Source organism: Chlamydotis macqueenii, chromosome 1 (assembly GCF_036417535.1).
Source record: "Chlamydotis macqueenii isolate bChlMac1 chromosome 1, bChlMac1.mat, whole genome shotgun sequence".
Lineage (NCBI taxonomy): Eukaryota > Metazoa > Chordata > Aves > Otidiformes > Otididae > Chlamydotis > Chlamydotis macqueenii.
The window spans coordinates 91,609,166-91,630,565 of record NC_141556.1 but is presented as its reverse complement, the minus strand read 5'-3'; the positions used below and the strand labels follow the sequence as shown (position 1 = coordinate 91,630,565).

At 38.8% G+C, this 21,400-nt stretch overlaps 1 long non-coding RNA gene across 4 annotated transcripts in view; it reads right to left on the bottom strand.

Annotated features, from left to right (window-relative positions):
* LOC147602201 (uncharacterized) overlaps positions 1-21,400 on the bottom strand; it is a 332,633-nt gene that overhangs the window by 238,948 nt on the left and 72,285 nt on the right. For all 4 annotated transcript variants that reach the window (XR_015260407.1, XR_015260408.1, XR_015260406.1 and 1 more), the window contains exon 2: positions 1,085-1,144. This is a non-coding gene — a long non-coding RNA (uncharacterized LOC147602201). The remainder of the gene's footprint in view (positions 1-1,084; positions 1,145-21,400) is intronic.

The following is a 21,400-nucleotide window of genomic DNA, read 5'->3' as shown; positions in this document are numbered from 1 at the left end:
GTCTGGCCCTTATATTAACTGGCATAGTTAATATAAATAACAAATAAACAGCTCACATGCTAATTAACAGAGCTAGGTTCACAACTAAACGATTTCACCAACTTTGCTTCTTAACCTGTTGCTGAACTGTTCACATGCTAGTGTCTCACTGAAAATTACTTGCCCAGTAAACTCTCTGGGCAATTCTTAATCTATTACTAGAGTTCACTACAAGAAGCTGCTGATCAAAACGTGTACAAATTGGATACCTAAATTGCCTAGCTCTGTCTCCTGATGAGGAGCTTACCATCTGGTTTCTTCTGCAAATACTCAGAATGCTACATCAAAAGTTACTCTCTGTATATTATCTAGTTTTTGACTGAAGTCCATGGCTTCCACAAACGCTTCCGCTTGCAAATTAACTCAGTCAGAAATATTAACTAAAATGCCAGGAAAATAAAGTCAATCCCTTAAAAGTTCAAATGACTATTTGTCACAAACGTTTCACCTCTACTAATGAACTGCAAAAATGAATGATAGAAAATGCAAAACTGTATTATGTTTAGCAGTTAACATTTTAATAAGGACGAGATTAGCAATTTTTAATACCTCCAGTGCTTTGTTATATACAGTAGCACAATAACTGAATATTTTAATTGCTAATTATTTAGACCTCATTCAGTTCTCACTCAGGCAAAACTCCCATTGAGGGACTCTTGCCTAAGAAAACAGCTACAGGATTTGTCTCATTGTAATTTGAAAAAACTTTATATATCATAAAAACTATCAAGTTATAGCGAGACAAAAATCATTAAATTCTTAGCAATATTAAACCCTACTGAAAGCCCCACTGACTCTTAACACCAATGTTTTCATATTAAGTAAAATGGATAATTGCAGTTTACCAGTTGTAACTTACCTGTATAATTTATGCTCAGACATACTGGTGCTCTTAAAGAGGTCTAATAATGTTTTGAGTCTTCTTACCATATCCCTGCTTTTCTCCTGTGGGAAACCTCAGTTCAAATGTGAAAGGGAAATAGCATTTCCAAACAATTAAGATATCAACACCTTCATAAACCCAAAAGCTAGCATTTGGTTTTACCTTTCGACTTGGGACTCCAAAAGGGTTAAGAGCAGCTCTCAACACTTCTTTCTTATGCTGCTGCAAAGAGAAGAAACGCTTATGTTTAGGGATTTGCACACACAACACCTTGAGTTTTCATAACAGTCAAATAGGTTGGTGTTCAGTGGGGGAAGTGGGTGGAATGCTGTATATATATAAACATATAGCTATCTGAAGGAAGGCAAAACAAAGTCCTACACATTCACATTTAGTACACAGATGACAAACAAATAAGCTAAATGTACTGGTATCCGAAGTGTCATGTTATACACATCCTTCAGAGAGAAAAGTTACACAACTGAACACCAAATTAATAGGGAGTGATTTCTAAAACTCCATGCTTAAAGATTAAAAAAAAAAAATCCCAGTTTTTCCACTAAGTGTAGCTTCATTCCTGTTAGAGATAAAAACAAATGGGTGTCAGAACCAAAGTTTTGCCACTTATGTTTGCCATACAAATGCATTTGTGGAAAAAGTTACAGTTAAGTAACACGTTACGAGTTTGAATGCGTTCTTTCATTTTTTTTAAATGAATAATTGTGTATAAAGTCTTTGCATCTTTCAACTATAAATGGCTTTAATGACTAAAATGTTCAGAAAATCTCTCTATCGGCTACATTTCGAAAAAAAAAGAACTAAAGCTGAGTTAGTACCACATACCTCTAATTACCAAAATGTTCATAACAGTTCAAACAGCTGAGGAAAAAGTAGCCATTCTGAAGTCTGAAAATAAGACTTCGGCACTCTCCTTCCACCAATTCAGAATATGGTTTAGGGACCCGATTGGCATGATTTCCAATACCCATTATAAGAAGTTCACTTAGATTACAGTGCCTAAATCCATTCTTGCCTCCTCACAGGAGCAGCAGGATCCCTTCATTCTCCTCGAGTGCTGACCTTCCACCTGAGAACCTGCATCCAAAGCTAATACCAGCTCAAGTATGGCAGGACTAGGCTAACTACGCCTACTGGCATGCTTTAATCCTTTGCTGGTGAGGGGTTTCAAAGCTAGCCACAAAGACATTTTAATCGCTGAGATTACAGGTAAGAATGGATGACTTAGCAAAAAAGAACTGCTCTTTGGAGCACCCTTGCTTACTTAGAAAGAAAGGAGACAAAGCGTTCCTTTCTCAAATAAAGAAGATGTAACACCAGCAGGCTTTCAGGCTTGGCATTTCCAAGCCTGACTTCCCACCAGTTCCTGGCTACTACTGGGATGCTTCCATTGCTTTCTCAGACACACACTTGCAATTTCTTATCTGATCTGCAGCCTTCCTTTTGTTTTCTGGGTGCTTTCTACCTTTGATCATCACAACCAAACGATGTCCCAGCTTTAGCATCTGCCGAAATCTCCCTACAGCAATCCTCCTCCAGCCTACGTGGGTCAGTCCTAAGCATACACAGCGCAGTCTGTTCAATGGCAGCTTCCAGTGTTTTCAGGGAAGAAGGTTTATTTTGCTTGAACTAAGGCCGTGTAGCATGTGCTTCAGCTTTCGTAAGGTCTGCAGTTGCCTGAACAGATGCGCTGCATGGCAGCTGTTAGCACTTTCCAACATGACACAACCATGGTCTCGAATAGTCTGTCAGTTCTGTGCAGATAATGAATAAAGCAAAGCAGAAGGCCTAAAATATTGAGTAATGAGGACAGGATTTTGACCTTTAAATGTATTGCATGAGGATATGTTTGATTTAAATGATACTATTAGTTTTGAAACTGTGCTGTTTGCCTAATACCTAACGCATGCACCAACGGAACCTCTCTGCACTTGCCGGCACACTGTGTGATGCAGCCAGAGGTGTCTCTGCTGAGTGCGCCCAGTAAAGAGAGGGTGGTGCTGGGGAACTCGGAAGAGAGGAAAAGCAGGAAACAGCATGGGAAAAATTGATCACAAGGTAAAAGAGAGTATTTTGTATTTTAAACCCACTGGTCAGTCAGACTCCTGGTGGTGCTTAGATATTATCTCCTCAAGCTCTGCAAAAGATTAAATCTAAGTCAAAAGTCTCAATTTCCTTTCTCTGGTATACTGGCATTTGAAATTTTGTACAACTACCCGCAATATATGCACAGTGATCTTTTTGTCAGTTGTGATTCTTGCCAGAAAGTGCTGGACAAAATTCTGTATCACTGTTACAGTTACTTTTCTTTATTATCATAACCATTAATTGATCCCTCCCGAACATTTGAATGTCTGAGTTTAATTAGTGGCAACATTTCTACCATGTAGTTTTTAAAACTGTTTTTATGTGTGATTGAAATTAACCAAGCCTCATACTTCAGATGGTTATTTGTTTGACCAAGACAGCTACGAAAGGGTACTGTATCCAAAATACATTTTGTTTTCAGTTCCAACCTCCATGTTTACATTTAATTGTTTCACTTGGATCAAGAGCTTATTGGTGATTCATATGATATAATACCAAGTAATACTCTGGAATTCTGATGCATCCATATGACATCAATAAAGTGAAAAACTGTGCACATAGCCCAGGAAACTGCTTTTGGTCCACTTGAAAGTTATAATCCCATGTACTAAGAAAAAGTGAATACTTTACTGCATAGGCTGACAACAGGCTTACTGACCTCAAAGTCACAAAGTAGATCACAACACTCAGAGAGACTTGACGTAGATCATGGTAATTTCCTAGAAAAAATTGCTTTCAAGGATGAAGTAAATTAGGTATACTTACTAACCCTGCTTTTTAAAATATCTAACCAGAACAAGATCTACCACAAAAATAAGAAATACAGAAATGGACAACTTAAGCAGTCCTAAATTAAAAATGCCTCTTCTGCTATGCCAGTAGCTTGTACAGTAACAAGAGCATACTGTACTACCGTTGAAAAGCAAACAAGAATTATACATACTTGTTCATTTCCTTATGTTAATGCCTTATAAGCTGCATGGCCTTTTGACATTTGCTACTAATGAAAAAAATCCTATTCAGTGAACTATCATCAGATTAAGAGAAACCAAGATAAATACATTCCATTCAAGAATATGTAAAGAATGTGTCAATTTTATTTACATTTTTTCTCAAGGTTATGGAGCTTTCACAGAGAAGGGAGAAAATATTATAGGATGGTAACTGTAAGGATCTTCTCTTTGTAAGACTCTATATTCAAAGAACAAAATGCAAAGAATAAGATAAATTATACTAGCATCACTTCAGTTCAATTCCTTCCAAACACAGTCATCATACATACAAACTAACCTCTGGTAGCAAGCGGATGAAAGAAATCACTGTTGATTAATGCTAAGAATATAGGAGCCAAAAGGGTTTCAGACAATGATTCACTGTGAGACTACCAGTAAATCTCTTGGTCTCCATTGAGATTCAGTCAACCTGGCACGAACACTGGGTATGCAAGTATGTCCTTAGCAAAATGGACAATGCATCACAGCAATGCTTTTTCAAAAAAAAAAAAAAAAAAAAAGACTTGTGTGTGAATGTAATGGTTATGGAAAAGTCTAATCTGGCAAGCTTAGAGCTTTAAATCCTCTCCAGGACAGTACCTCCAGCAGCAGAACATTGTGTCAGCACTGGGACCGGTGCTGTTTGACATCTTTGTCGGTCACATGGACACTGGGATAGAGCGTACCCTCAGCAAGTTTGATGACAGTAGCAAGCTGTGTGGTGTGGTCAACATGCTGGAGGGAAGGGATGCCATCAGAGGGACCTTAACAGGCCAGAAGGGTGCATCTGTGCAAACCTCATGAAGTTCAACAAGACTAGGTGTATGGTCCTGCACGTGGGTTGAAGCAATCCCAAGCACAAATACAGGCTGGGCAGAGAATGGACGAGAAGCTCAGCATGAGCTGGCAATGGGCAGTTGCAGCCCAGAAATACAACTGCATCCTGGGCTGCATCAAGAGGAGCATGACCAGCAGGTTGAGGGAGGTGATTCTCCCCCTCTACTCCACTCTTGTGAGACCCCACCTGGAGTACTGCATTCAGCTCTGGAGCCCCCAACATAAGAAGGACATGGATCAGTTGGAGCAAGTCCAGAGGAGGGCCACAAAGACGATTAGAGGGCTGGAGCATCCCTCCTATGAGGACAGGCTGAGAGAGTTGGGGCTGTTCAGCCTGGAGAAGAGGAGGCTCCGGAGAGACCTTATAGTGGTCTTCCAGTAACTAAAAGGGGCTTACAGGAAAGACAGGCAGAATCTTTTTAGCTGGATCTGTTTTGATGGGATAAGGGGTAATGGCTTTAAACTAGAAGGAGGTAGATTTACACTAGATATAAGGAAGCCATTTTCTACAATAAGGGTGGTGAAACACTGGCACAGGTTGCCCAGAGAGGTGGTGGATGTCCCATCCCTGGAAGCATTCAAGGCCAGGTTGGATGGGGCTCGGAGCACCTTGACCTAGTTGGGGGGGTTGGACAGTTGGACTGGATGACCTTTAAAGGCCCCTTCCAACCCAGACTATTCTGTTTCTAACAGATTGACTCACATAGGCTCACCACTACCCCTCGGCCTTGAACTGAGGGACCAGTGGTCAAGTTTTGTGGCTGGTTCAACCTCTTTCATTGGACTTACAACCACAGACCAATTACTATTGACTCTAGTGACGTTTTTGGTGATAAGGACTTCTGTCCACTGAGAACTACAGTTGAGATCTCTTTAACTTATTTCAGGAGACAAGCTTGTCTGTCTGAGGGGAAAAAAAAAAAAGGAATAAATCAAATGACTAGCATTAAACTCCATGATAAAGACAGATTCTGGAGAATTTCTGAAGACATCTGCCCAAAGCAGACCACTGATCTGCCCTGCAAGTATAAGATAATGAACTGTACATGAATTTGTTTTTCTGCAAGAAAGGAAGCTTCGTACATATATGGAAAAATTATAAAGAAAGAACAGTGTTACAATACCATTCTTAACGCTTGAAAAAGTCTTTCAGAAAACAATTTAAGTTCCCTATGTTCTGGTTTTGTTTAGTGAGGAGGGGTCTAAGGCAGTAGCTTCTGTAGGAAACTGCTAGGAGTTGCTCCCCTTTGTTCAATGGACTCAGCCGGGCCTAGGGCGGACCTGCTTCTGGCCAAGGCGAGCCGATTAGTAGCAGGGATAATGCCTCTGCCATAATGTATTTAAGAAGGAGAAAACAGAAAAAAAAAAAAACAAGAGAAGATGTGAAGGAGCTGAGCAGGGGCAGAGAGTGGGAGGCGCGAGCCTTGTGGGCCTTGCAGGCCTCACCCTCTGGCCTCCCGCTGGGCGGCCGACTGGGCCTGACTTGGCAAGAAGCAGAGGGGAGATGAGATGTGAAAAGAACCTCAGAGGCATCTGCCAGCCTGTTGTGAAGAATTTCTTGTGAGAGGAACGGCTGCAGACGTCAAGGTCAGTGGAGAAGGAGGGGGAGGAGTAATGTGGCTCCTGGCCAAAATTCCCCTGCAGCCTGTGGTGAAGACCATGGTGGAGCAGGTTGTCCCCCTGCAGCCCATGGAGGCCCACGGAGGGGCAGAGATCCACCTGCAGCCCGTGGAGGACCCCATGCCAGGGCAGGTGGATGCCTGAAGGAGGCTGTGGCCCGTGGAGGGCCCGCAGGGGCAGCTGTTCTGGAGGGACTGCACCCTGTGGAAGAGATGACCCACGCTGGAGCAGTTTCACGAAGGACTGTGGCCCGTGGGAGGGACCCCAAGATCGAGCAGGGGAGGAAAGCAAGGAGTTCTTCCCCCGACGACAAAGCAGCAGCATAAAACAATGTGTGATGAACTGACCATAACCCCCATTCCTTCTTCCCGCCTTGTGCCGCTTGGGGTGGGGTGAGGTGAGGTGGTAGAGATAATGTTAAGCCTGGGAGAGGGAGGGGTGGGGGGAGATTATCTTGTTCACTGTCTCATTCTCCTGCTAGTTTTAGTAATGAAAGAATAGTTTTCCCCAAGTCCAGTCTGTTTTGCCCGTAACAGTAACTTTAAGGATTTTCTCCCTGTCCTTATCTCAAACCTTGAGCCCCCCTATTCTCTCGGTGGGTCGAGGGAGTGAGAGAGAGACTGCATAGTCTGGTCCTGATTGGGGCTGAACTACAACAACTTCTAAATTGTACTTGAAAAGGACTACCTTCCCTTATTTCTCTCCATGGAAGACTTGGATTAACCATCTAGGCCCAGGACAAAATTACCATTGAAGGCAACAGTCACGTGATGGACAAAGGGGAACATCTGTCACATTATCTATCAGGTTAACGTCCTCTTAACTTCATGTACTGTAACTTCACTTCAACAGAAATCATCACCTAGAACATGAGAAGCAAATGGCTTTTTTAATATTAGAGGTACTAGAAACTAGCCTATGTATTTTTTCAGAGGGAAATAGAAATGCAGACACAGTATTAAAACATGCCATGGTAACAGATGAAGACTTCAACTGTCAACAAAATCAGGCTATTAATTCTCACATAAACAGTCTTTTTAAATCTTTGATTTTTAATATACAGTCCAAAGATCACTCTCACATTTCAGCAGCTTTTGTCTTTTAATGCCAATCATTTCAACTGACTTTTCTCACTACCCTGTGCTTTCTCTCCCCTTTGGAAAAGGTGAGTGAAAATATCAAATGATATCTTACTCTGCCAAGACCAAAGGAACAGTTCAAACGTTCAAAAAAAATTAGGCAATGACTTTGCTTAAGGCAGGGAGGGAGGGTGATTAGCAGTGGGGTGGATCACTGCCTGGCACGGGAGGGGAAAAAACAAACTCAAACCCAAATCTCTCCTCATTCTGTTTCAATCTATGCTGAGGTCTAGACTATGTAAACAGCAACTGAAAATTACTTGATGGAAAACATGGAATTATTTTGCTGCTCATCACACTCTTTTCTCAAGGGATAGACACTGAGATTCAAGAGGAACCTGGGAAACTATTGGCCTGTTTATTACCACCAAAAGCAAAGATGCCTCGACTGATCCACTCGGCCTGAACTGTCACCTGCCACAGGATGCAATCTCACAATGGACGGATCTAAATGTGTCTGTGAGAGCAGCTCTCGCTGCTGCAGGCTTCTCTGTACCTCCTCAAATGACAAACAAGATTTCAGACTTTACAGCCGTTAGCTTACAACCTTTCACCAGACTGTAATTCACTCACACAACAAGAAAACATACATGATGTGTCTGTTATTTGATTTTCTTCCTTCAAATTTCTGTTCTGTTTCTGAAACAGAACAAGGCTGAAACTTTCCTTTGACTGAGATGAACCAAACATCACCTCATAACAAAGACACATTCCTCTATCTCTGGTCACTGGCATCACAAAGCAGGAGTCAAAGATGCTGCTTCTGTCCAAAAAATGGTTATGATCTTTAAAATTTAGCTCTTTCAAAGCACTAGAGACTAATCTAGGGGAACACAGAAGGGAAGTGAGATGACTATTCTCCATTCTCTCCAGAGACTATGCATCCCTACAGATTTTGCTTCCTGTGCAACGCTTAACTCCTTGATGCCTTTTCTCTTGTGGTCTCTTCCTTGGCAGAAACTTCTTCAATCTTAAAAATAAGAACATGAGCCAAGTAAATAAAAATAAATAAATAAATCTCAATGTCTATAAAAAGTACACAGACTAACCTGCTTAATTATTAACAGGTAAACACAAGAAATTCTGAATTATTTACTTAATCTTTTTCAGCTACAAACCTCAGACTTTTAGAGCACGAAATACATGCTTTATTTTAGGATACAAACCAGATATTTTATAAGGCTGTGGACTTCTTTTTTTTTTTTGGAGGTGGGGTTGTTTTGAAGAATATACATTTCTTATTAACCCCAAAATACCTTCCTCTCATTGAACCCTGGTGGAATTTTAAATACAGAAATAAAAGTTTTAGCATAAAGATCCTGTATTCACGTGTTTGCTAGTGAATGAGCTGACTGTTTCTGACTTGCAGCTGAGCAAAAAGGAGATTCCTGTGAGGCATATGCACCCTCTCCTGTCTCTCTACATCTGCTAGGAAGATCCTAGATTCAGAGGGAGAACCTGGCGAAGGCTCCAGACAGAAATTCTACAATGAAGGATAAAACAGTCCCATGTACAATCCCATTTTCTTTATTGAATAAAGCTACCCTGCTGAAGTAAACCTTGTCTGTGCTGCAAATACAAAAAAAAAAAAAAAAAAAAAAAAAGTCAACGCCACCAGTCCCTGATGATCCAACAAGGTGCTGTTCTAGTCCTGACCTCCAGCTGAGTCTATCTTTGTGTTTCCTCCTTCTGACACATAGTTCTGCCTAACCCAGCGCTGACCTGACACAACCTTTCTCTGTAATACGCTGAAAACGAGGGAAGCTCCGAGTTCCTTGCTGGATAAAACAGTGACATTTCTGTACCTGCTGAAGTCAGCACACATCCTTTGACGTCTCCTGCATTCAGCAGTGTAAAATAGTTACATCTGAGTAACCTCAGGCCATCATGTAGCCACTACTATCCAGAAAAAAAAACCTATATCATCATCATCACAGAAGAAACATGGTCGTGAATCTCAGGCAACTTTTCTTAACTAGCTTTTCTTTGGAAATGCTTCTATAATATTGCTTTGAAGCCCTAGATTAATAAAGACATATGCATATATGCTGAAGGTGTATGTGAGACGTGCCACTAAAATCCATTCTGAAGTTTCACACACAAGCAGAAGCTTTCAGAAGAGTGTTACAATAATATTTAACAAGGTATTCACATACTACTATTCTCTCATCATTTCTACAAACCTGTAAAATTGTGACATCTGATAACATATTTTTTAGTCTACTCTTAATTGCTATAATGGTTCAACTTAATTTTTTTTTTTTCCTGGTTTCTGATCTTAACAATTCTGTCAATATTTAGATACTATACTTTTTTTCACCTACCAAAGCCTTACAAAGGTGCAATTCAGGAGACGAGACGGTTAACCACAGGGCTGGCTTAGCCTCTAATTTAGGTGGCCTACTTACGTTAGCAACATTTTATTAGCACGTTATGCAGTGTATTTAATATTTAGTACACTGTATGAAAATGGTTTACTGTGTACTGCTCACATAAATGACTTACAAATTCTGTCTGACACATAGAGAACAGTATATAAGTAATACATATACTTCTCAGTATACCTAATGCTGCAGAAAATAAGGATAAACAGAAGACATGGAGAGAAAAAGCTAAAATGTGTCTGATGATGGAGTTAAAAGCTCGCTTATAAATACTTTGGTAGACCAAAGACACAGAATTAGATATATATACACAATGCCCATCCCTCCTTTAACTTTTGATTTCAAATCTTCCTCTGGAAGCCTCAGCAGATGTCCAGCTGAAGTAAAAGGCGACTTTCTCAATTGCTGAAGTCTCACAGAGGAGACAACCGCAACAGCAATTCCCCTCAAAACCTTTTGTATTTTACCAGACCCAAAAGATCTTTTTTTGAGTTTAGGAGTGCTTTCAGGACACTTTTCACGAGGCAAGTAAGTTAACTATGTCCTCATGAATGATGCAGCCTTTCCAATGCGTACTTACACAATGCTAGCTGGAAGCCGCAGAGAAGGACGCCCGGTGCATATGAGCAGCGGGTGATACCAAAGGAGAATCGCTCAGCCAAATCAGATCAGAGTTTCCCTGGAAGAGCTGGAGTTATTTAGCTATAGCTGTAGCCATTTTGGTTGTATTGATGTTCAGAAATTACCACCGTAAGGGAGATTTTTACTTTAGTCATGAGGAAAAGTACACTGCTTTTCACACTCCTCGTATTTACAAAGTGAACCAAAGCTACACCAGCAGGCATTTGTAACGGCCAGATAAGGGAAAACACTTCAGCCTCACCTGAATTCGGCCTACGTGAAAAGACCCATAAGCAGTTCTGGTGCAGTTCTTACTGCCTTGGAAGGGGCAAAAGAAGGTGATTTAGCCTATTTGCTTCAGCCAGATCCTTCTTAACTTTCCAATTATTTCAGCCACTTCAGATACAGGTGGCTCTTTTTACCACATACCCTTGAAAAAATAGGTATAGTAACTTTCCCTGAGGGGCAAAGAAGGCTTATACCTTACTTCTAATTCTAGCTCTTGATCTCTAACAAGTGAATCATTTACATTTATCAGAAATAGGTTTTTCTGAGATCACCTGATAGGAATATATTAGCATGAAGGAAGAACAGGACAAATTGTCTCCAGTTGCCCCTGAAGCTCCTGTTACCCCAGTTAAGAAGTAAAAGTCTATCAAAAGGCAAGAAATCTTGTTTGTAATCAATATGGTTTAGCTTTTTATAGTTATTCTGCTCTGTAATTTGTCAATATAAGTCCTTTTGTAATGAGGTAGCTAAGACAAATGCTAAGACTTTAGTAAATACCAAACTTTTTTCTGCAAAAATATATGATCACAGCAAAAGCATTTTTTTTCAGCTGCTGAATTCAGTATTATTACAAAGGACCCTTACTGTTTATTATGATCCTTGACAAAATACCAGTTCTAAAGGTTTTCTCAGTATCTTCAGTTGATATTTATCAAGTGACATTCAAAAACATTTTTATTTTGAAAAACAAAAACAAAACAAAACTGAGCCTATTTCACATTCTTTTTATTCTTGTCCTGTGCTGAATTTTTCAAAATTATTCCTGTACATGTACACCACTTATATCGCATACCCTAAAATGCCTGACAATAGAGAAATTCAGTTCACATTTCCTCTAGAAAAAAAACCCTACAAAACAAAACAATCCACAAAACCTCTTAGAAAATGTATCCTTCTCCAGTTATATTCAGTGGTAAACATTAAAAATTAAATATTTGCCACCTTGCAATGACTTCTGGACACAAAGTAGTTCCTTCATGCTGCAATGGGTTCCTCTAGTCTAAACATAAGGGGAACTGGAAGAAAAGTAGACACTTGAAACAGTACTAAATATGACACTCACCATACATCTCTCATCCTGACATCACTTTTTCCCTTATTTTTTTCCTGTAATTTCTATCATTCATTACTGATACAGTATTTATTTTTTATAATGATTAATATGTAAAAATCGGTACATAGAAACCAAGTAACAAGAACGGGTCTAATTAAAAATTTATATTACTACAAAAATAACTATTATATTAATCAATATGAAGACTGAGATAGTCAGATCAGTAGGACATTTTTAGTTCTAACATTCATCCTGCTTCAAGGACATGAGGACAGCTGATTTAGTAAAAACCTTAGCTGACATACATCGATGTATAGTATTTGGATTAAAACCATGTTGGGAGCTATATTGCAAGCTAGCAGATATCTCCATTACAAGAATGCCTCATATTTTACAGAACAAATATAAAGTTGGTACAGTTTAAGATCTGAAGGAAATAATCCAAAAGGGACTCTACATTTTTAGCTGAAAATTTAGCAGCAACAATGAAGAGATAGTTGTGGATCAAACTGTCTTATCAAATTAACTTTTAAAATTAAGAACGCTCTAGTACAAATACTTTACATAGTAAAATCTGTTTCTTGAGGTGATATCCCTCAAAACATGTGATCCGCTTGATATTATTCTAATACGACCTATGTATTTATCTTTTATCTGTATTTTCCTCAAACTTGCACAAAATTACCTCCACTTTTCTTCCATTTAATCCAGGTCAATGGATTATCCAGGTTTTTGCCCTCTTATGTTAAATGAGACTAAACAAAGTTTCTGAAATATATCATATAATACGAAACTATGTTTTCAGGTAATAAATTATTCATTTGCAGTGGAGTTTAGAGATCACAGTGAGATCAATGTATTGGGCACTGCAGTGACACAGACTGGGAGACAGTCCTCACTAGAAAAAGCTTTTTAGACGTGCCAGCCAAAGTGTGAAAGAGCAAGAACTACTTATTCAGATGAGTTGGGACACACAGACTGGAGTTACTCGGGAAATCTGCGACAGAGTACAGTGCTGAACTTCTTATCTCGGGTTACACTCCACTACTTTAAGAATGAAGGCTTCTTTCCTCTCTATTAATTAATATAAAGCCTACTCCAAAAATCCCAGTATTCTATCTGCCCTATTAACTTAGCAATTCCAAATATCACACTACTTTGCATTCACCTAACTCTAGCATCAAGAATCTCAAAGCAACTATAAAGCAAAACAAAATAGAACTAGATTATCCTCACTTTGCAAGTAGTAAAATAAAAACAGTCATTAAGGGTAAAGTCATCTCACCTAACTTTGTCCATCTAAAAGACACTGTTGCCTAGGCTGCTTCTTTCACCACTGGAACAAGGTGAACATCTTGAGAGGGTGATTCCTTCTCTTCTCAGATACGTGGCTAAGTCAATCACCAGAGAAAGTTCTCCCTTTCTTCTGCCTACTTCTTCCATCTAGCCTAGATGCCTAGACTAAACACCTCATGCTTAGATGACCGAGCCACATATCCCTATCCTATCACAAAGTAGATCTCTCTTCAGTGTTTCCTCAGCATCTTTTTAAGAGGCAAAATGGGTGATCCGCCAAGGTCTGTATGTGCTGACTAGACACCACACACACACACGCAGAAAGTTAGGTGCACACTGCTAGACTGTACTGACAAATGAGACCAACAGAACTCATTGCTTCTACTGGTCCGGGCAATCTAACAGTTGACCACCATTTCTTGAACTACTGGCAACCCAAACAAATGGCCGTTAAGTTGCAGGGTCTAGCTGAGATTTCTGTCTCTCTTAGCCCACAGTGGAGGCTCAGCAGGAGTGCCCAAGGTGCTGTCACAATATAAAAACCAGCTATAAATAAAACTCACATCAAAATGAGATTTTTTTTTCAAGAAAGGTGATAAAAGTCTGCTATCAGACTTTGATCAGACATCCTACTATTCAGAAAATGAAATACCTCTGAATCCCAGTGAAAATGAATCTGTCTGTGGCTGAAATAACTTTTAAAAAACAGAAATGCTTACATTGTTTTCTCTGTCAACCCAGAGATCAGATTTGGGGGTCCAAAAATGCTTGACTTTTCTATGCAGATTTGCACACCCCATAAAAATCTGTCACTACAGTACACGATAGGATCTTGAAGCTCTGAAGTAACTGTGAAGTGGTATTTCAAATAGCTCTTCCAAAATGAAAACTAGTTAACACAAAATTCAAGTGATGCCTCTTCCAACATTAAAGCACACAACAGGAAGGAAAGATACATTGTCTTGTCTCTCCCACAAAATAATGACTTAGACTAACAGCTTCCATTCTATGCATAGAAAGTTAAGTAACATATTTCAGTGTTTTCGCCAAATAAAAGGAGTTCTCTAAAGGAATCACAGGATACCAATGGAGTTGCATGAGAAAATACCAGCACTTTCACTCAATCACTTTCCAAGTCCTGAAGGGAATGAGAAAGCTTCAGTACCTCAAGAATCAGATTTTGCAAATTCAAGCTTCTTCTCTTTCTTCAGTTACTGGCAAAAAGCACCCAGTAGGTACATGTAAAAGCACTAAAGTCTTGCTTTAAAACAAAGCACTGCTGTGTAGCAAATGAGCCTGAATCATACATGCTTATCACGAGCCCAGCAGTTAGCACCGAGCCAACAACCAGAAACACCGCTACCATGCTCGTGCGTCTCTGTGTTAGCAAGTCGTTCTATTTAAAATGAAAGTAATATGCTAACAGTTCCCCAACCAGTATCTGTATCGCTATTATAAATGCTTAGCTGTTATCAGCAGAGAAGAGTCGACACTGAATGCAGCAGCTACAGACCAGCTCTCACTGTTTCACAGCTGAGGGGAGAGAAGGGAGAGGGACGCTAAGGAGCAGGACTCTGACCACAAATCCTGGCACCAGGAAGCACAGTAGGATCGAGCAGCGCAGCCAACCAGCTCATTTATCAAAGAGCAGAAGGATCTTCTAGGGCAATAGTAGTGGAATGGCCTTTCCTAGCAATAAATTTGCATTGCAGATCTTACCACCTTTTTCGATACATGCACAGTTTATTTATTTGACCTGCCCGTTCCAAAAAAGAGCCATGCTCAACAAAGAGGACCTATCAAAAACCAAAGTGGCCTTGACTCTGCAGGTAACAGGATGAAAAAACAAATGGAAAAGCTCTCAGTTAACTCAGTGATTAGTATATCCACATGCTAATATTGATAATGCAAATAATTTCTACTGCAAGTACTAACCCATCAGTAACATTTGTGGACAATTTTTTTAAGGGCATGAAAGTAATCTTAATACTTTCCCAGAATAATATCTTCATATCCATCTACCACTGTTAACTTTCCAAATCAGACCAACCAACATTATGCATAGGAGTTAGACTGATTTGTTAATGTTTATTTTTATGAGGAGGAAGAAGAATATCTTAACTCTGAACTTTCAACTTTCGTTAATGATTAAAAAGTTATATAAATATTAACCTTATTAAATCAATGATTTATATGACACTCCTAAAATTTACTTACAACACATACTAGCCAACTTTGTTTGTTGTTTTGGGTGCAGGTGGATGGAGTGGGTGAAGTAGTCAGACAAAACAAAACAGTTTCCAATAGAAGGATATATACTATGTTCTATTTATCTGAGAATAACATTTAGTGTGGAGCAAAGATGTTCAGAGGCTAAATGGTCTCTTTCAAATGACAGAGGGATATTTTTTCCTCTTTTTGTTTAGTACAACATGCTCCACGATATACCCAAATAGTTCTATTTAAAAGGCAATCTTTATTGGGTAATTTTTAAAATGGGAATTACAATATGTACTAGCAAAAATTGCTTGGCTGTTTACTTACCAATTCTTTACAGATGACAATTATTTTACCAACGGATAAGATTAAATCTGTTACTAAAAATGGGACTTATATGTTAAATCCAATTTATAACAGAGAATTATTTTGTTTCTAGGTCTGGTCACCTGAAAAAAGGGGCAATAAATGGAAGACTGCATCATACTTCAACAGTAATAACTGGTGTCCCAAACACCTTCCACCACAAATCTGACTGGCATGATTCTTACTTTACAAGTGAGAAAAATGTATCTGAAAAATTAGTCAGGGTGAGACAAAGAACAAATGAAAATAAAAGGCTTCCTAACTTCCAGTCTCGTGCATGGATCGTTATGTTACTGTTTCTCACCCAGAGACATTACATCTTGTCATATTTAAAAAGAAATAAATCCTGCATTTTTAATGTCTCTCTTGAACATCCACCTGTGCATCCATATTTGTGTAATCCACTATCATGACTAAAATAATCTATCAAATAGGTATCATGGCCCTTCAAATCTGAAAGTGACTGTAAAATTTCAGTCCTTACAATACTGAGTTTATCTGTGTAAGCCCCTTAAAACATTGGGTATTTCTGTTCAGCAGAGTCCCTCCAATGCATACACTTACAGAACCCTCCCTGGGATACCACAGGCAGCGCATTCCAGTTACACAGAGCCCCGCCAATTAAAAAAAGTCAAGAGTTAACAGCAGGATGCTGTCGAGAAAAAAGCTTAACTTATGAACATGTTCAGATTGCCATTGCCCAAAAATCTGAGTAATGTTCCAGATATGTTATGTTAATCTGTTACACAAGATTGTCTGTAATGTGAATATTTTTTTAAGGAGTACTGAGGGTGGTGTTGGGGGTTGGATGAAGGCAGGTGGCCAAAGTTATTACAGAACTGAAGAGGATTATTTTAATTATTATTGGACTATTAACCCTCTGCATGGTCCTATTTAGCCAGTTTCATTGTGTTTACGAGTAATTTGATTTATAACCATTGTATTTGAAATTACTGTTGATCACCGAGCATTTGGGAATAAAAATAGATATGATTAGATGTGCAAAGCTCATTTGAATGCAGTTTTATGCATGGACTGGGTTTCTATCCACTAAAAAATAGCCCTTAATAATAACGTATCAAGGAAAACGCAGTGAGAAATGATATTTTATGTATAATACGTAATCTCTGTATTCTAGATACACCTCATAATGAATGTGACCAAATACTGAACACGAACTGAAGAACAAACCTTTTGTGTTGATGCAAAATTTGAGTGGCAGGAAAAAAACATAACAGAAGATAAGGGTTTTCATTCACAATGCAATGTAAATTAAAAAACCATGGATACAAAAGAGTAGAAACAAGAAAGGTAACATAACAAACTTACATTCCATCCTCCATCATCACAAGGATCAAAACAGGGGCATACATCTTCATTCTAGTCAGATGGCCACTATAATAATAAATTATGGTAGCTCATATGAGAAATAAAAATATCAAGGACTCAGTTATGTTTTAAATTGAAACAAAGCAAAACATAACAAAAAAGAAACAAAACAAACCATAAAGCCTGTGGGTTTTTTTTTTTAAATGAGGGGCTAAATATACATGGAAGTAAGGTATATCTCTATCTATGCGATCACTTTGCCTTTAATTTCACTGGGAACAGCATGAAGCTCAGAGACTTCCCTTACCAAGCCTATTTTCACTCTAAATAGGTCTTGACGGTGCTGTAGCTGCAGAGCCAAAAAAAACGAGGCCAAATTTTATGTGGTCATGCTAGCGTGGTGGAAAAGCTTTTGTGAGGATTTGATGTTGTAACTGCATTTGTACATCTGGCCCCTCACAGACCTTCAAAGACTTAGATGTCTATAGATACTTACACGGATTATTAAATGGCCTGTTAGTAGAAGAGGTGGATTCAGGACACTTCCACACTTGAATTCAGTATCTGCAACTGGACTCTGACATTTCATTTGGATACTTAAAGCATTAATGTTATTGTACCCTGCAGACCTATATTAACAAGTTTGATGTAACAGATGGGAGGTTTTTCAAAAAAATGTAAACAGCTGATCTGAGAGCCAGTACTTTCTATAGACAGACCTTACAATGAAACATAGCACTCTACTGTTTATTCCAAACACATCACAGCACTGTAAGTAGACCACTTTATACACTGAAGAAATACAGTAAACATAAAAGGAACACACCTCAAGAATTTATTTTCCCACTTTCCCTAATTGTACATACAACATTCTCCCTCAAATTTTCTGCTTCTGACCTCTCTATCCAAAGGAAAAAGAAAAAAATCTAGGAAAATATTGTCCTCTATAAATCAGGGCAGATAATTTGAACCAAAACTCACTGAGCCTTCCTATAGGGCTTCTCATTGTGTATTCTCAACATCACCACATTTCTGAACTTTGCTAATTTAAATATTAGGCTCATTTTAATATTATCTATAACACTAGACCTTACTGATTGTCTGTAATGTAACTAGTTTTCTAACCACATACTCACAAACCTGCTCCTTAATAAAAAGAAATAAACTACTTCATAAATAAGACAAGCACAAGAAAGCAGTTGGCTTTTTTTTTTTGGAAATGGAGTTTTAACTATTCTTGTTAGATTATTCTCTTTGGTCTTGAGTTACATGCTTGTTCTTTCACATACATTTTAAGGGTATGTTAATAATATAAACAGTTATAAATATAGGACCATCTAGCTTCTGCATTTTTCACACTGTATATTTGCTTTAGCACAACTGAAATTAATAGCAATAGCTGCATCTGACTGTGGTTGCTTCTTGTATGGTTTCTGTGATGCAGTAACAAAAGACACTGAAAGTTCAGTGCTCTGGAACGAGAACTCTAATTACTGTAATATTTACTACAGGAAATTACCTATTGGACAACCCTGCCCAGAATCCTTAGCAGGAAATGGGATGGATTTCTGTCTGCAGAGAGTAACAGCCAGCCCAGTGCATTGTTAGCAGCAGTGCTTGAAAACTGTCCTCCATTACCTAGGATGAAAGACGGAAAAAACAGTAGCTCCTGCTTGAATGCAATATGCAACTGATTCCCAGAACTGTACCTGAACACGAGTTGGGGGTTTTTTCGCTTGGAAAATAAGAAAATCAAACTGTTTAAGGCAGTGCTTCCAAGTAGTTCATAGTATTATCTTAATAACTTGGTTAAGTAAGTAAACAACAAGAAACAAAGATCCCTGTTCAGAACAGGTGGTGAAAGTAGAGCAGAACCACAGGATGGGAACTGCCTAAGAGTAACAGTGAATCTCCATGGTCAAAGTCCAGCTTGCACACCCTTTTATTCTTCTTCTTCTATGAGTTCATAACACGTTTTTTTAAATATGCGTCGTATGCATCAGAGAAGAAATACTGACATTTATTAGGCTTATGACAGTGTAAACACCATTAGAAATGGTTCTGGTATGACAACCCTTATTTTGCACTTCTCCATTTCTAATTTCCTTCGTCAATTCTCACTCTCATCCACTCAGTACTTGTCACTTTATTGTCTCAGAGCAAGATTTTCAGTACTTTCATCTCCAGCTCTCTCTGCAGCTTTGTATGACAACTAAACTGACTTCCCTGCTGTCCTTTGGGATACTTTTAACATTAACTGGGCAAAGTCCACATTCTGTTACTTCAGATATTTCTCAAGTATCTATTCACTCTGTGCTTAAGAGATCTCCAGACTTTAGTTTACATTCTTTATGATTTGATTTTTGCCCCAAGTCCAGTATTTTTGTAATATAACCTTTATATAAAACAAATGTTTCAGTCCATGCAGACTATTAAAGGAATGAAGGAGGTACTCGGTTGTCCTTTAATTTTACATGTGTTCAACGTTATCTTGGAGAAATGTACCAATTTTCATTTTGAATCTAATCTACAAGCTATGTTGGGTGATTGTGCAAAGAGCCAGCATGCTAGATGTTTAAAGAAACAAAATGGAGCCAGGAACAAGCACGGGATGTTCAGTGGCACAACCCACTGGATAATGGATAACATTTGCTTACTCTCCAATACTCGGTACTTTTGACTTTATTTATCATATCCAGAGGATTAAAATCCAGAGGCAATCAGGCTGGTGGTTTTTCTTTGGCCTCTTACATACAGAAAGCAGCTAGACATTTCCAGTCTGGGTTCAGCTACCAAACTCTTCTTCTAGTTGTGCGAGTGGAGATGAAAGCAGGCTGTTTCAATTAGGCTGGCTATAGAGATGATCTGGAGCTGTGAATTAATTGATTTGAAGACCAAGAGGGACAGCTCCTGCATAATAGAGGCCGTGGAATCTCACCCTGTAATTACAGCGAAGTTCAGCTCCAAATCCAATAGAAATCAAAGGTGACCATATCAGGCCCATCTCTAATCAAAAGTGGCTCTCTCCCTCACCACTAAGTGCAAAATATTCCATGCTTCTTTCTATTTCAAAAAGCCATTTGGTTTTAAAATGAACCTGTGTGAAAGATCTTTATTCCTGCATGGACAGGAACAAATTTTCCACTGGTGCATGAAAAGACTAGAACAATGAAAGTATTGGGAAGGGAAGTGGCGGGGGGAGGAAAGCTCTGCCTTTTTGGCAGTACTTGCAGAACATTAGTTAGGGTAGGTGGAGCCCTGCTGGGTCTAACCAACTGCTCAGATCCCCCGTAACATTTTACTGGCCCACAGCTTTACACTGTACATCTCGGAACACGGCGAAAAAGCTCATATATACATATATTTTAAAAGACACAAAACTCTTGAGCACACATCCAAAGCAGATCAATTGCGTTTGCAATATTCTCAGAACAAAATGTTCCACCAGCAAATCTGATAAGAAGAGCCAAAAAATGGAAAACACTTGCTACCAATTTATTGCAGTCACCCATAAACTATTACTAGAACATTATGTATTGGGGTTCAAGCCAGAAAGCTATTAAAGCGGACTGCACTAGAGTCTTTCCACTATGATACTGAAGCACTAATAAGTCCTTAGAGAATTGTGTTTATGTTGAAAGAAACATCTTATAATCAAATTTTCACACACAAGAAATGCAGCTCTTTTTAGAATTACTGTATGCCTTTGCTCTCTCCCTGACATCAGCTAGTGTCTCCAGAAATACCATTATTTTCTATGTTTCTGTCTGGCCCAAACCCTGACGTACATACTTTGTGTTCCAAGCTGGACAAATTTCAAGATAAACGGTGCTAATTGACAGTGTTAATGGGTGCAGGAAGTACCACATCCCTTCCCCTGTTGTCGCTGCCAAAGCGTCTTTCTCATTCCTTACCATCATTCTTTGTGCAAGAAGCAAAAGAGTTAAAAGATAACGCTAAAAGGGCATCACTACTTTGTTTTGACTAAGGCATGTAAATAATAAACATCTAATAGTATTCTATGGGACTGTGTTTCTAGCCCTTGTTACAGGAAAACCTCTAATAAATAAAAAAAACCTCCTTTCCTATTTAATGAGGCAACACTGATATTCAGCAAACTGATGATTAACCCCATGATTTAGTGTTTTTAGCTCAAGAATTTTCTTTTCCTTTGAGAAGGTGTATGCTTTCTTTTCAGTCACCTTCCCCTAATAGTACACAGGTGCAAA